The following is a 13,254-nucleotide window of genomic DNA, read 5'->3' on the forward strand; positions in this document are numbered from 1 at the left end:
ATCTTCAGTGACCAGTACTGGCATGGCATTATAAACTCCATATCTTGTGAGTGTGTTCCGAGAGCTCAGTTATTTGTATATGGTCATTTTTGGAAATAAGGTCTATAACCAATGCTTTCATTAATAATATAGCTTATTTCTATCAGAAGTTTTTTATATGCCCAGAAATACCATGAACCTCGTTTCCTCAAGCTGACAAACCAAAGTAGAACTATAATATATAGCACTCTCTTCCATTGAAGTACTCCTACTCTGACTTAACCATACAATCAGGAGAGCCTGTGGATGTTTATGAACTTCTCAAGGCAGCCAGACTTAGAAGCTTCCATAGCTCAGTTCTGTGAATGATGTCATAGGCCTTTGCGAAGTTGGTGGATATAACAAGGTATATTAATATTTAACACTGCAGTGTTCCCATCTTCATTGCGTATAAAAACCAACTCATCACTGCCCTGAGTTTTTAGGTGATGGAGTTTCCCTCTCTAATTGTACTATTGAGATGTGTTTACAAGGCTCTTTTTAGTTTTACTTCTCTAGAGCTCAGCATTGGCCATTTGGATGGCTTGGGTGACATTTTGCAGCATGTGAATGACTTCATCCACAAGAGCTTAATGGGTGTCAGACAATGGTTATTCCAATAAGTACTACCATGTAATGATTGACTCACTCTTGGCTCACTCTTCATGTCTTATTACTAAAAGTGATCTAGTTGAGCATAAACACTATCTGGATTTTTGAATGTAGGTATAATATCTTTCTCTTTTCATTAGAAATTGACAGTTGTGACCACAAGCAAATGCCTGACATATTCTTTTTACAAGGCTGTAGTATAGTACTTCATATTTCAAGCACTATGTTATTCAGTCATTCTCCCATATTACAGTCAAACTCACAGTGAGATGTGTCGCCTTAGAATTTTACAGTCCACTAATACAAGAAAGAGCATTTGAGCCTTTTAAACCATTAGTCTGCAATGCTCATCACTTAACTCAGATAACACAGGATGACTTAATCATTTCCATCAATCACAGCCATGTAAATATATGTACGTGTACATATACTATAATGCACACACACTACAGATACACAATATACTGCACACACACCCACACTCACACACAATACACATATGTGCACACCAACTCTTTTGTCCTTTGTGCTTTTCTAGTATATCATGTCCTATTCTAGTCTTCTTAGTCCATACTAAATTAAACGAATGGCCTGCCATACTTACTGGTCCAGAACTATCTAAATGGTTGATTTACTGACTCATAAGTTAAACTTCAGTTTTGTTCCACTCCATTAAGTCTGGCAGCTACTGGGTTGCTGTCCTCTAGCATTTATCTGGCCCTTATAGTCTCAATGAATTCCTGTGACCCATTTTATTCTGTGAACACAAGCAGGATCAGAACAGCATTTGATATGTATGAGATCATGGAAAAGTGATGCTCTGCCTAATGTGGTGTATGTGTGTGTGTTTGTGTGTGTGTGTGTGAGAGAGAGAGAGAGAGAAAGAGAGATTTTTCTCACCAAGACCCGAGATGGTTTTTTGATAATGCCCTATAGGGAGATAGGCAGGATTCAGTGGTCTATTGCTCTCTCCGAACTCATTAAGGTTTGTTAAGCTGATTATGTTCGCTTGGATATACAATAGATAGGCTCTTTAAAAAAATTTTTAAGCAGAAGTAAAAACCTAATTGGTTAGCATATTCATTTCATAACATCATTGCTCATTACCCCTTCCATTTTAATTACATATGCTGTGTGAAATAATCAGTTCCTGCCATTAGCAAATAGAGCCCACAGGACCTCATTATTCCCAGACTCATTGCTTCCACGTTCAATTAGCCATTTTTCTGGGATGGTTTTGTTTGATAGAGATCGACTCCAGGGTTTAAAGCCCCATTTTTCACCAAGGGCAGTAGGTGACATAGTTTCTGGTATGTTAGTTTCTGATAACTAACATATCCATAGAGAGGAAGTCCCATAAGTCTGTGTCATTCACTGTCACACACCAAATCTGCCAAAGGTTAAGGTGCGATGGTCAGCTGGTCCCTGCTGCAGCCCAGATTCTCAATATAACTCTCTCTCCTTTCCATCCTTTCCATGTCCCTAACAGTAGAGACTTCTGGTGGGGGCAAGGGATGCTCTGCTCCAGATAGTCCTCTCCTAAGCTGGAAATCATGTTAGTTTCAGTTTCACTTGGGTAAATGGGATAACAGCCTCAAGAAGGTTAAGCTAGAAATACCTATCATTCTACCTTAGTGTGTTTTGTTCAACTTCTTTCTTGGCTAAGATAAACGGAGGTAATCTGAGGAAATGTCATGTGTGTGCAGGGTCCTTAGTAGTGAGGGCCCATTTTCCAGAAGCCTGGAAAGCAGCATGCTGGCCAGTGGGAGAAGGATAGTGAGAGAGCAAGGACTGAAATGTGACTGCGCCTACCTCCCGGGGCTCACTCCTCCCAGGGCTCACTTGTATCAGGAAAGAGCAGGAAAGGGCTTGGGGAACCAACCACAGCTGGCTTTCTGGGAACAGGTGCAGAAATCTGGGAAGTGTATTATCAGGACAGACCCAAAATTTGCTGTGTGCAGCCTGTAGAAGGATCTTGTAAGTTTCTTCTATATCACGTGTCTTTAACATCCACATAGCTTAGCAAGAATTATTCCATAGAACTTTAAATTTTACAAGTAATACTGGCCCATATTTTCCTGTAAAATAATTAAAACCTTATGAGTAGCACCAACTTTCCTTTAGCAACCCACTCCAGTCTCTCAATCCCTACCTTCCCAGTTAGAATTATGTGTATGAGATCATTTTTCTTACTTATTCTTTATATTTATGTGTGCAATTTCCCTTTTTCTTTTTCTTTTTTTTTTTTTCAATTTCCCTTTTTCTACATATACATGTTTATTTGCTTACATATATGTATATGTTTATATAGATATAATACATAATTCAAAATATATGAATAATATAAATTTTATTTACATAATGTATATTATTACTTATATATTACTTAAAGAATATAAATATATTTATATTTACTATATGTAAGTACCTATTTTTATTTATATATATACAATAAATTCATAGAGAATATATAACATTATTTAATGTGAATATATTTCTGAGTTGCTCCATAGTCATTCAATATTCAGCAAATTCAGCAATATTTAAGTGCCTACTCTGCCCTGGAACTGTTGTAGGTGCTGGTAGTTGAATTCTAAATAAAACAATGATCCTTGCCCTCATGAAACTTACTTTGGAGTAAATGCTGTCATTCTGAAATTTCTGTTTTCACTCAATAATGTGTCTTGGAGGTTTATCCATTGTCATATATATATAGATCCATCTCAGTCATTTTAAATGATGCATAAATGTGGTTATATCACAGGTGATTTAGATATTCCCGCATTGATGGAATTATTGTCCATGAAGTTTTGACCTAGCAATATTTCTTTATAGCTGGCTGGCAGTGGGGAGGGTGCCCTTGCAGCTTTTCCTTCCCTGTTTGTGGCAGAAGAGATAAAATAACTGCATCTCCTACATCACTTTGTGATAATTCTGTCTATTGCATTCTGGGTTGTCAGACCAGAGGTACAATGTAAGAGAAATATTTGAGAGAGTAGGTGGGAGAAATTTTCTTTTTCTCCTTGGATAATGCATCATAAGTCTAATGATAGGAATCAAAGAGAGCAGTGACCAAGAGAGTATAAATGGAAGAGTTGTGGGGCAAAAACTACTTGTGAAGGATGGCAGGGGGAACACCTTTGGGGTGGGGGCTAGGGAACGGGCCTGGACCACAGCAGCAAGTGACTGTGATCCACCTGAGGAAGGGGGAGTCAGCCAGTCTTATCTGAGTCCACATCAAACATGGGCAAGGCCTATGTTGGTGTTAAACTCCTCTATTTTTCATTGTCCAATATGGTTCTTATTCATGACATCACCTAGTTCTCTTCTTAAATCCCCCTGAACTATGAAAGCCTGCATTCCTGTTTCTAGACATTCGGGTTTGATAAAGCCCTTCTGTCTGAGCAAACAGAATGAGGCTTATAAGAAGAGCCTCAAGTATAGAATGAAATCCAGTCCTCATAATTGAAATATTTTCCTTACCTCATTCCAATCCACATGAGTTTAATGTGCATTATATAGGAAAATTTTTTTTCACATAGTTAAGAAAATTAGTAGGTTTCATAGTTTTCTCTTTCCAGTTGAGGTCTCAGAGCATTTATTTTATTATAGATCCACTGTATCACAATGTAACATAAAAACATGATTTAAGCTTTTCTTTGGTTTGTTCACTTTAATCATCAGTGAAAACAATGCTGATTTTTCCATCATTAGTCAAGTTCAAATTAGTGCTTTTACTTTGCATTTGTCTATCCATTCATTTAAACTGAAAATGGTTAAACCAAGTAGTAGGGGGAATTATCTCCAGATGAAAAGTCTTGAGTTTGGATGATTGTTTTTGGAAACGTCATCCAAGTTGTTTCATAAATGAGATAATCAAATGTGTTTCATGACATCTTCTTCCATGTGAATATTATATATGGCTTCTATATGTGCTTTTTGCAAGGCAAATATTGGTGGACTTAATTGAAGTTTGAATGATTTCATTTCTTTCCATCCCAGAGTTATCCTAAGAAATGAAAAATTAAATCTTATACTCTTATACTTTTTTTTTTTTTTTTTTAGGGAGAGAGAGAGCACAGTCTCACAAGCTGGGGAGGGGCAGAGGGAAAGGGAGAGAGGGAATCCCAAGAAAGCTCCACACTCAGTGCAGAGCCTGACTTGGAGCTGTCTCACAACCCTGAGATCATGACTTGAGCCAAAATCAAGAGTTGGATGCTTACCAACACAGGCACCCCATCTCTTACACATTTTGTATTTATGTGTACATGTAATTAATATACATTCAGCGAACACATTCGCATTCTTTTCCAACTCTGTGCCCTACATGAAAGAGTTTTCTTCCAACCTCTCATGTCATGTCCTTCTCTGCCTACGTGCTAATGCCTGGGGGAAGAGGCCAGTTCATATCTGGCACCAGGAAGGGAAAGGACAGGGATTTGTTCCTCATTTGAGCCATTTAACCTCCTGAAGCAAATAAAAAAGCATTTTTAAAATAAAAAAAACCCTGCTGACTTTTTACATAGAAATAGATAACCCTTTTGTAAATTCCACTATCAGAGAATAATCCAGGTTTCCTGAGACCTGAAGCTTATGAATTTGGGGGGAGGGGTCATTTTTAAGAAAATAATTCAAAAATAATTATTCAGAAGTAGATATGAAATTCAATATTTATGAATGAGAAAAGAACTGCATCATAGCACATTACAAATTTTAAAAAGCTAGCAAGTAACAAAATCCACAAAAATATAATAGTTTAATTAACTGCTTGACACACCTCTGTGACACTTTTTCTATATGTTTCTTGCTGCATAATCTTTACTACTTCACATAACCATTTTGTCATATTATTTCCTATAGAGAGAATAGAAAGATTACTCAATTTCTCTTCTAAACATGTTGGCTGAAACTTATTTCTATTATTGGCACTTTAGAAAACATGCTTTCACCTTTGCAACTTGTCCTTGTTAATGTCATGTAAGTCGTTAGAATTTTCAAATTTAGGGAAACTCCCATCACGTTTCTTTCATATGCGAGCTATCACATTTGGAGCAGTTACCTACGTGCACAGACCCATCTCTGTGTTCCTACATTTAAATCTTCTATCCCAATGCCAATATCTTCCCGTGCTGGGTACTGCAGAACATGTTTGTATCGTAGGATAGTCTCCAGAGCTGTATCTTCATGCCAGAGCGCCAGGTGGGTTGGCGCAATGAGTGGAGAATGTATTGCTGGAAACTGTTCCTACACCAGGACTGGTAGCAATAACTTAAGCATAAACAGAAGCAACTAAGAACCATGCAGCTATATTACTCTAAAACCAGATTAAATGCTCTCCTTCATCAGACCCCCAAATGCCAGTGGACACTCCACTGCTCCACAATTTTGGACTAGATAGGAAGTGTAATGGGGGGGGAAGTCCAAGTGGAAAGGTCCAGTGGTCTTGACTGATTGTGATTAAAATATCTACTTTTGAAAATACACCTCATGGCCGTGTGCCCATGCTACCTCTCAGGGACTCATGCAAGGGAGGGACCTAAAGCTTGAGCTTCCTTAGCTTTGGGGCAATGATGCTACAGCATGTTTTGGATCGTGATGAGTAGAGACTGAGAGAGTAAAGCCATCAGCCTGCCAGTATCCGCTGCTTACAGGACTTGGGCAAGCTCAGACACCCAGGAGGCTGGTAGGAAGGGAGAGGAGGAAACCTGATGCAGATGCCAGCAGCACTGGGAGAAGCACACCTAGTTGCAGGGTTGGCTGACTCCCCCACAAAAAGGCAGCCAGATCACTTGCTGTGGGAGCTCGAGTATCATGGTAAACTCAGATGGAAACAGCAGCAGGAGGCTTCCCACTGAAGTATGGAAGAGAGGACATGAGCTCTGGCGTCATGAGGATTGGGACTAGAATCTTCATGTCTATGCCTCCAGTAGCTGTGTCACTTCAGACTAGTCATTTAACCTCTCTGAGCCCTACTTCCTGTATCTATATAACACTTGAGATGGTACCAACCTTCTTTGGGAAATGAAAGCAAAAATATATAGATCTGCCTGGCTCATATACCAAATTTTAGTGGACTGCTTTCTTAGAAGTCAGGCCAGAAGCATTCCTGTTGCTCTTCATCAGCAATTTGTAATAAGATCTTAGCCTGTGGTTAGAGGTACAAGAAATAGAAGCTAGTCCTTTAGGTTGAAGAATATTCAGGGGGCGAAGATGTCAGGGTCCCAGCCAAGGTGAATGAAACTCAAGATGGAACTGCATTCCAATGGGGAACTGAAGAAGTAGGCAAAGAAGCTGAGGCAAAATGCTTTCTTTCACATAATTTATGTCCACATGGAGAGAAGAAGAAGAAGAGGGCCCAGGCTCACCACCAGGAACATTAGAACACTGACATAGGGTAGTGAGACTCACGCCAGAGCACAGGGACCAAGGCTGCCAATGTGCAGCCTGCCATAGCCAAGACAGGTGTGGCCCACAGATGGGAGGCCATGGAGACCCCTAACTCAAGAGAGTTAGAAAGGAATGGATGGGCAACTATCAGAAAACCTGGAAATACGTGCCCTCTTCATGGTCCACCAGCATCACAAGCACACGAACAAAGGATGGTGACTAGAACATCCACGAAATCCTATATACACAACAGAAAAGAGTCAGGATGAAAGGAAAGAATATAGCTTAAAAAAAGCATATTGTTTCCAACCACCATCACCCCTTTCATCCCTCTGTAGAGAAGAAAGTTCTTTTTCTTTATTTCTAATTCTTTATACTGGCTTCTTGGTTACTAGTTTTAGCATCTGGAACTCCTCCTTCCATCCATTGGTTATCAAACTTTCTTGCATCTTTGTGGCTGGGCCCTGAGAACCAGCATGGATAACTCATGGCCCACACCTTGCAAGACTGCTCCAGCTGCTGCTAGAATTCTCCTGACCCCAATCCCTGACTTTGTTCCACTTTTATTTCTCATCGTCTCCAAGTCCAGGCTCCTGGGAACTAAGTTACTAGACAAAAGGCATGTCATATCTGGAGAAAATATCTTTGTCAAAAACTTGAGATTTTAATGGCACCTGGGTGGACCACCAAAGAGAAGAACAACTTCTTGTTCCTGAGAAGAACAAGTGGTAGGATGCGGCCTCACTCCGGGCGGGGCGGAGGGGGGGAACCCTTCTGGATCTGCTTATAACAAATTCGCAAATCCTCAGCTCCCAGATCTTTGTCCATTTCCTTCTACTCTTCTCCCTAATGGATTTCAGCCCTTCTCATAACTCAACTATATTCTCTCTGGAGACAACTTCCAAATCTCTACCTCTGGCTGTCCCGCTGTCTTCAACCCCACACCCATCTCTGTCAAGATGACCCTTTCGCAACAACAATGACATTTATCAAGCACTTTTATATATAAGGCACTTGGCTAACTTTTTGCTTGCCTTATCATTTAATTTTTCTGGAACTCCATAAGGTAAGTAACATTGCCCATTTTATAGATGGGGAACTGAGGAGGAGACAGGTTAAGCAACTGGCTTCAAATCATAATGCTGTAAGTACCAAGCCCAAACCCCCAGGGTGCTTCAGTGCACCCCCTTAGGGAAATGTGTCCCAGTTTAACCAATTCCCTAGTTCCTCCTCCCATATTTTTCTACCTCAGTTAATGACATCAACAGCTGTTGTGGTGGAAAAGCTTCATTTAATTTCAGATTCCTTCACCACCTAGTTCCCTGCTACCACCGTGGTTATTTATTCTGACTAGTTCTACCCCTGAACTCTGGAGACTATCCTCTCTTTCCCATCGCCTCATCTCTCACCTGTATTATTGCATCTGGTTTCTTTGTGTCCATTCTTACCATCTCTAATCGCTTTCATTTTCATCATTTTCATACTGGGTGAACTTCCCAGAGGACTGCATGGATGTCCCTCACCTGCTCAGCTACCTTCATGATCTTCCCATCCCTGACTCATTAGAGTCCATACTTTGAACACAGCACAGCCCCAACTTCACTTTCTAGCCTCATCTTCCATGTGCATACCACTCTGCCTTTTCCAAAGCCACCCCAGATGTCATGCCCCATCTCAAACACGCATCCACACATCACACTGCCTCTCCCTGGGTGGGACAAGACATCGCCAGCCAGTGTTCACCACCGTCTCCCTCATGAACCCACAGTACCCTGCCTGTACCTCTATCAGGCAGTTCCTCATTCTTTCTTGTGAGAAGTAATTCACACATCTAGCTCCCAAACTAAATCGTAAGCACTTTCCAGAAAGACTGGAACCAATTTTGCTACCTGGAGCTTATTACCACCCACTCTGAGGCTATCCAAGGGATGCTGAAGAGGCTAGAAGTGGGGTTTCTTCTGAGAAAAGCTGACTTTCCTACTGTTGGCCCAAAGAGGGGGGGGTGCTTTTCCATCCAAACTTTTCAGTCCCACCAAGAATCAGGCAGAGATGGCATGCTCAGCTGGGATATTTGCAGAGGCTTTTTAAAGGAACTGTTTATAGAGGTGTACAGGGGAGGGGATGAAGCGGGGCTGTTGAGCCTTGGGGAACTGTGACCCACTTGGTAGTAAACCAGATATGCCAGGCACCTGCAGGGAGATGCAGCCCCCTGTGACCTGAACCTGCTTTCTTCCCAGGCTTGAGATCACCATTTTGCTGTTTCTCATCTGCATGTTTTTGCTCATGGTTTTTACCTCTTCATGTGATGCCCTCTCTTTTCCCCCTTTATTTTAAAACATTGAGACAACTTCTCTTTTATTTTCAAGGTTCTGTTTGTGTCACCCCTCTAGAAAGCCTTCCCACACTTTCAGGCTGAGATAGATCATCCTCTCTTGGGTCTCCACTACTCTTACACACGCAGTTCCAACCATCTGGTTAGGAATCTGTCCGCATGGCATTCAGTCTCTCCAAGGGCAAGGTCTTGGCTGCGCTCAGTGCCCAGCCCACTTGGGAGAATTGAATGAAGGTCTTTGGCTCTAGGTTCCTTGTTCTTTCTATAGCTTCTCTATATCACAGTTTCTGTAGTGATGAGTGGTTATTCATTATTTCTAGAGCATTTATCAACTATTTTTTAAACTAGTATTTCTTTTTTTCCTCCCCTTTCTATTTATTTCTTCTATGTGTTCACAGCAGAGGCCAGTGTGCTTGAATATCCCTTATCTGCAGAGAAGTCCACTTTCAGCAAGTGTGCCAGCGAGTTTTTTACTGTCCAGTTGTTTTTTAAATAATTTTCAAAAATGCAGGTAGAACTCAGTGCCCTAACATCTCTTCTCCGAGAATTTTGTTTAAAGTTATTCTTTATAATATTGACCTTATAACCTGGCATCAGAAAACTATGGCCCACAGCCCATGGCCAGCACCCCATTTTTATAAATAAAGTTTTACTGGAGCACAGTCATGTTTATATGTTTACGTGTCTGTGGCCCCTTTCATAGTATAAGAGCAGATTGGGCAGATGCAACAGAGGCCATATAGCCCCACAAAGGAAAAAAAAAATACTACCTGGCCCTTTCCAGAAGAAATTTGCTAACCCTTGCTCTAAAAGAAATTGCGAAGGAGTCAAAATTTGTCTGTGGTCATCCAACCTTCTCTTTTCTGTTATAGCCTCAATTGCTCGAGCACTCATCGGTCTGTCCCTCTCTTCACCTAAACAGCCAGCTTTCCCCACCCTCAACTTTGCATCTGCTAAGGAAGATAAGAATGTCTGCCCTAATGGGCTTTGGAATTATCAACAGCTGATTAGGGAGATCTCTTGGAGCAAGATGAGAGAACTGTGTGGACCAGTATATTTTAAGTGAGGTCTGTGTGGCTCAGTTGCATTTGAATCATTTGAGGAGCTCTTGAAAATGTAGACTGTGCAGAGCCCAGATATTGATAGGGAGGGAAGGTTTTGGTCTCTGTCAAGGCCAGGTTTGTCAAAATGCCAAATCTTGAGCCACATGTGGGCATTTGGTGCATGTGGGCCCCACCACAGGCAAACTGCATTTTTCCAAGTTCCTTAAATGATTCTGATGCATCCTAAGTTTTGAGAATCATAGAATTCTCCTCTCTGTAAGATATCCTAGATTCCTAGTTATAGGATATAAACTTCCTTTGAAGATAAACAACCAAGTATGAGTTTCCAAAATAATTAAGTTGACTCACTAGACCACAATCATTTGTAATCTGCTAGATGTTTCTCACTCACAGAAATCTGGGCAGGAATAGAACAAGGAGAGTGCTGCCTGGTAAAGAGAACAGAGAGAAAAAAAAAATATTAGAACATTAAAGAAAAGTTAGGAAACATGAGCTTGGGGAAGGAAGGGGAGTGATGGGTTGTGAAAAGTGACTTCAATATGGCTCTATCTGGAGGTCTGACCCCATAGGGCCACACAGAAGCTGTCACTATGGTTGAAATTTCTTACTTTTTAATGTATGAAGCAAAGTTTAGTTCTAGCCTGCCTTAGGCTGGTGGAGAGGTTCCTTGAACACTGTGCTTTGTTCTAGAATTGACTCACTGGTAAGCAGATCAAATAATCCCTTCCTCTCCCTGTAGAGCCATCTGCCTAGATATTGGGAGATGAAAAAGGTCTGATGAGCCTAAGCAATGGGTCTGTCAGAAACCTGCAGTTCCTCAGGTCTTCTTCAGATTTGGCTGATGACAACAGACTCGAATGGCATCGGCTTTATTTGACACCTTCCAATTTTCATGCCGACAGATACGCTTTTCTTGGATCTGGAAAGTCATCTTTGAGTAAAGAGGCACTAATTCAGTGCATTAGGCACATAATGTTGGGTGTTTATGTTGGACCAGATCCTGATGCTGAATTTTGGCAGCCTGGCTCCTGTCACTGAGGAACTTACCAAGATTGCACAAGGGAATTGATGTAGAATGAGCAGTTTTCCATGTGTAGTGTAGTCCAGCTGCCGCCCTGTGGAGGAGGAACTTAGAACTCCAGTGTACAATCTTCATTTTGTGACCCTAGCAATTATTTTAGCATGGTGATGGTTTTGCAAATCTGGTACAAGACTTAGATTTTTTTAAGCAATTTGATTGAGCACTTTAAGTGAAAGTAGAATTCCTTGCTAGCTTTCTGAAGGATCTTGAAAAAGTAAAGTTGAGTTCCTAAAACGTAGACCTGTATTAACCCAAGCTCTGGCTCATTTTAGTCACGTAATAACTAAATGTGTACTCATCATTCTGGGTTCAATCTGAAAATACTACTAATTTACCATTGTTAAGTGGCTTCTGTTGACTTTAGACATTGAGCATAGTTTGTCCATAAACAAGATGTTCACATAGAAATAGATGGTTACCCTATTAACATGTCGTGATTGAAAATAGGGGGCTCATTTTTATCTAAACTTCATTCTTTCAAGTGAATGTGAGCAGGAAGGCTGGTATAGGAGTGTGAGCTCTGCCTTTTGCAAGGAAAGGGAAAGCTTCTTAAGCCTGAGAGGGTTACTGTGAGTCTTAAAGATACACACACACATACACAAATACACAGTGTTTAAAATCATGACTGAGCAGAATAAGCACTTAAGGAATGTTGGCAATGCTATCACTATCACTGTTATTATGGGAGGCAACTAAGCCATTTGAGCTCACAGTCCAGATGTGGAAGGCTGTGCCTCCCCTTATGATTTCTGTCCATCCTTTGGATATGGGGCAAATGAAGTGTGATGCAACAGTGAGATCTGAGGGACTTTAGATAGATCTCCTTCAGTAGATGGTCAATACTAAAACCAAAATGTCATAGGCTGTGGGTTGTATGGGATTTGAAGAAGCAGAGCAAGCAGCTCGGGGGTTCATAATTAAGAGAAAGAAAAAAATGGACTGGCATCTTGAGGGGAAGGTAGAATCAAAGAAATAATTTGTTACAGAGGCCTTTGTATGTGTTGCTCAAGTTATCCCATGTCATAGCAGCTTGGGGTGAAATAAGTCAAATTTGGCTCTCACCCCCTACTTCTTATTCTGGAGCCCTCAGCCTCCGAAACTATTCCCCTCCATTAATTGTAAGAGTCCATAGGAAACATTTCACATTTGCTCATGACTGAGGTCTCTCCCCCCACACCCTGCCCTAATTATGGCAGCTGTTTCCCCCTCTCTCCTGCTCTAGCCTCTTTGGTGCCATCTGCTACCCAACCCAGGTGAGGATGGCTCACTTTTATCCTCTGCTGTTAGTGTCTACAAGGCCAATGCCTATGTTTGCTCCAGTGGAAATGCCACTGCTTCTCTTTTTTCATTTTTTAGATTTTTTCCAACTTTACTGAGGTGTAATCAACAAAAACTGTACGTGTGTGTGTGTGTGTGTACACCATATATATACACACACACACACGTACAGTTTACACATACATGTAAGGTATATATCATGATGTTTTGATATATGCATACATTGTGAAATGATTACTACAGTAAAACTAATTAACAAATCCATCGCTTCACATATTTACCTTTATTATGTGCATTGTAAAAACATTTAAGATCTACTCTCTTAGCAAATGTCAAGAATGCAATAGAGTATTATTATCTACAGTCACTATGCTCTACATTAGATCTCTAGAACTTATTCATTCTGCATAATTGAAATTTTGAACCCTTCGACTAACATCCCTCCAACCCCCTATTCCCTGACAACTACGATTCTACTTTCT

The 13,254-nt window shown here is 40.7% G+C and overlaps 1 protein-coding gene across 3 annotated transcripts in view; it reads left to right on the forward strand.

Annotated features, from left to right (window-relative positions):
• The window catches only part of KIF6 (kinesin family member 6), a 377,491-nt gene that overhangs the window by 197,934 nt on the left and 166,303 nt on the right, over positions 1–13,254 (forward strand). The gene's annotated exons all lie outside the window — the stretch shown is intronic.

The sequence above is a fragment of the Vulpes lagopus genome, chromosome 1, assembly GCF_018345385.1.
Source record: "Vulpes lagopus strain Blue_001 chromosome 1, ASM1834538v1, whole genome shotgun sequence".
Lineage (NCBI taxonomy): Eukaryota > Metazoa > Chordata > Mammalia > Carnivora > Canidae > Vulpes > Vulpes lagopus.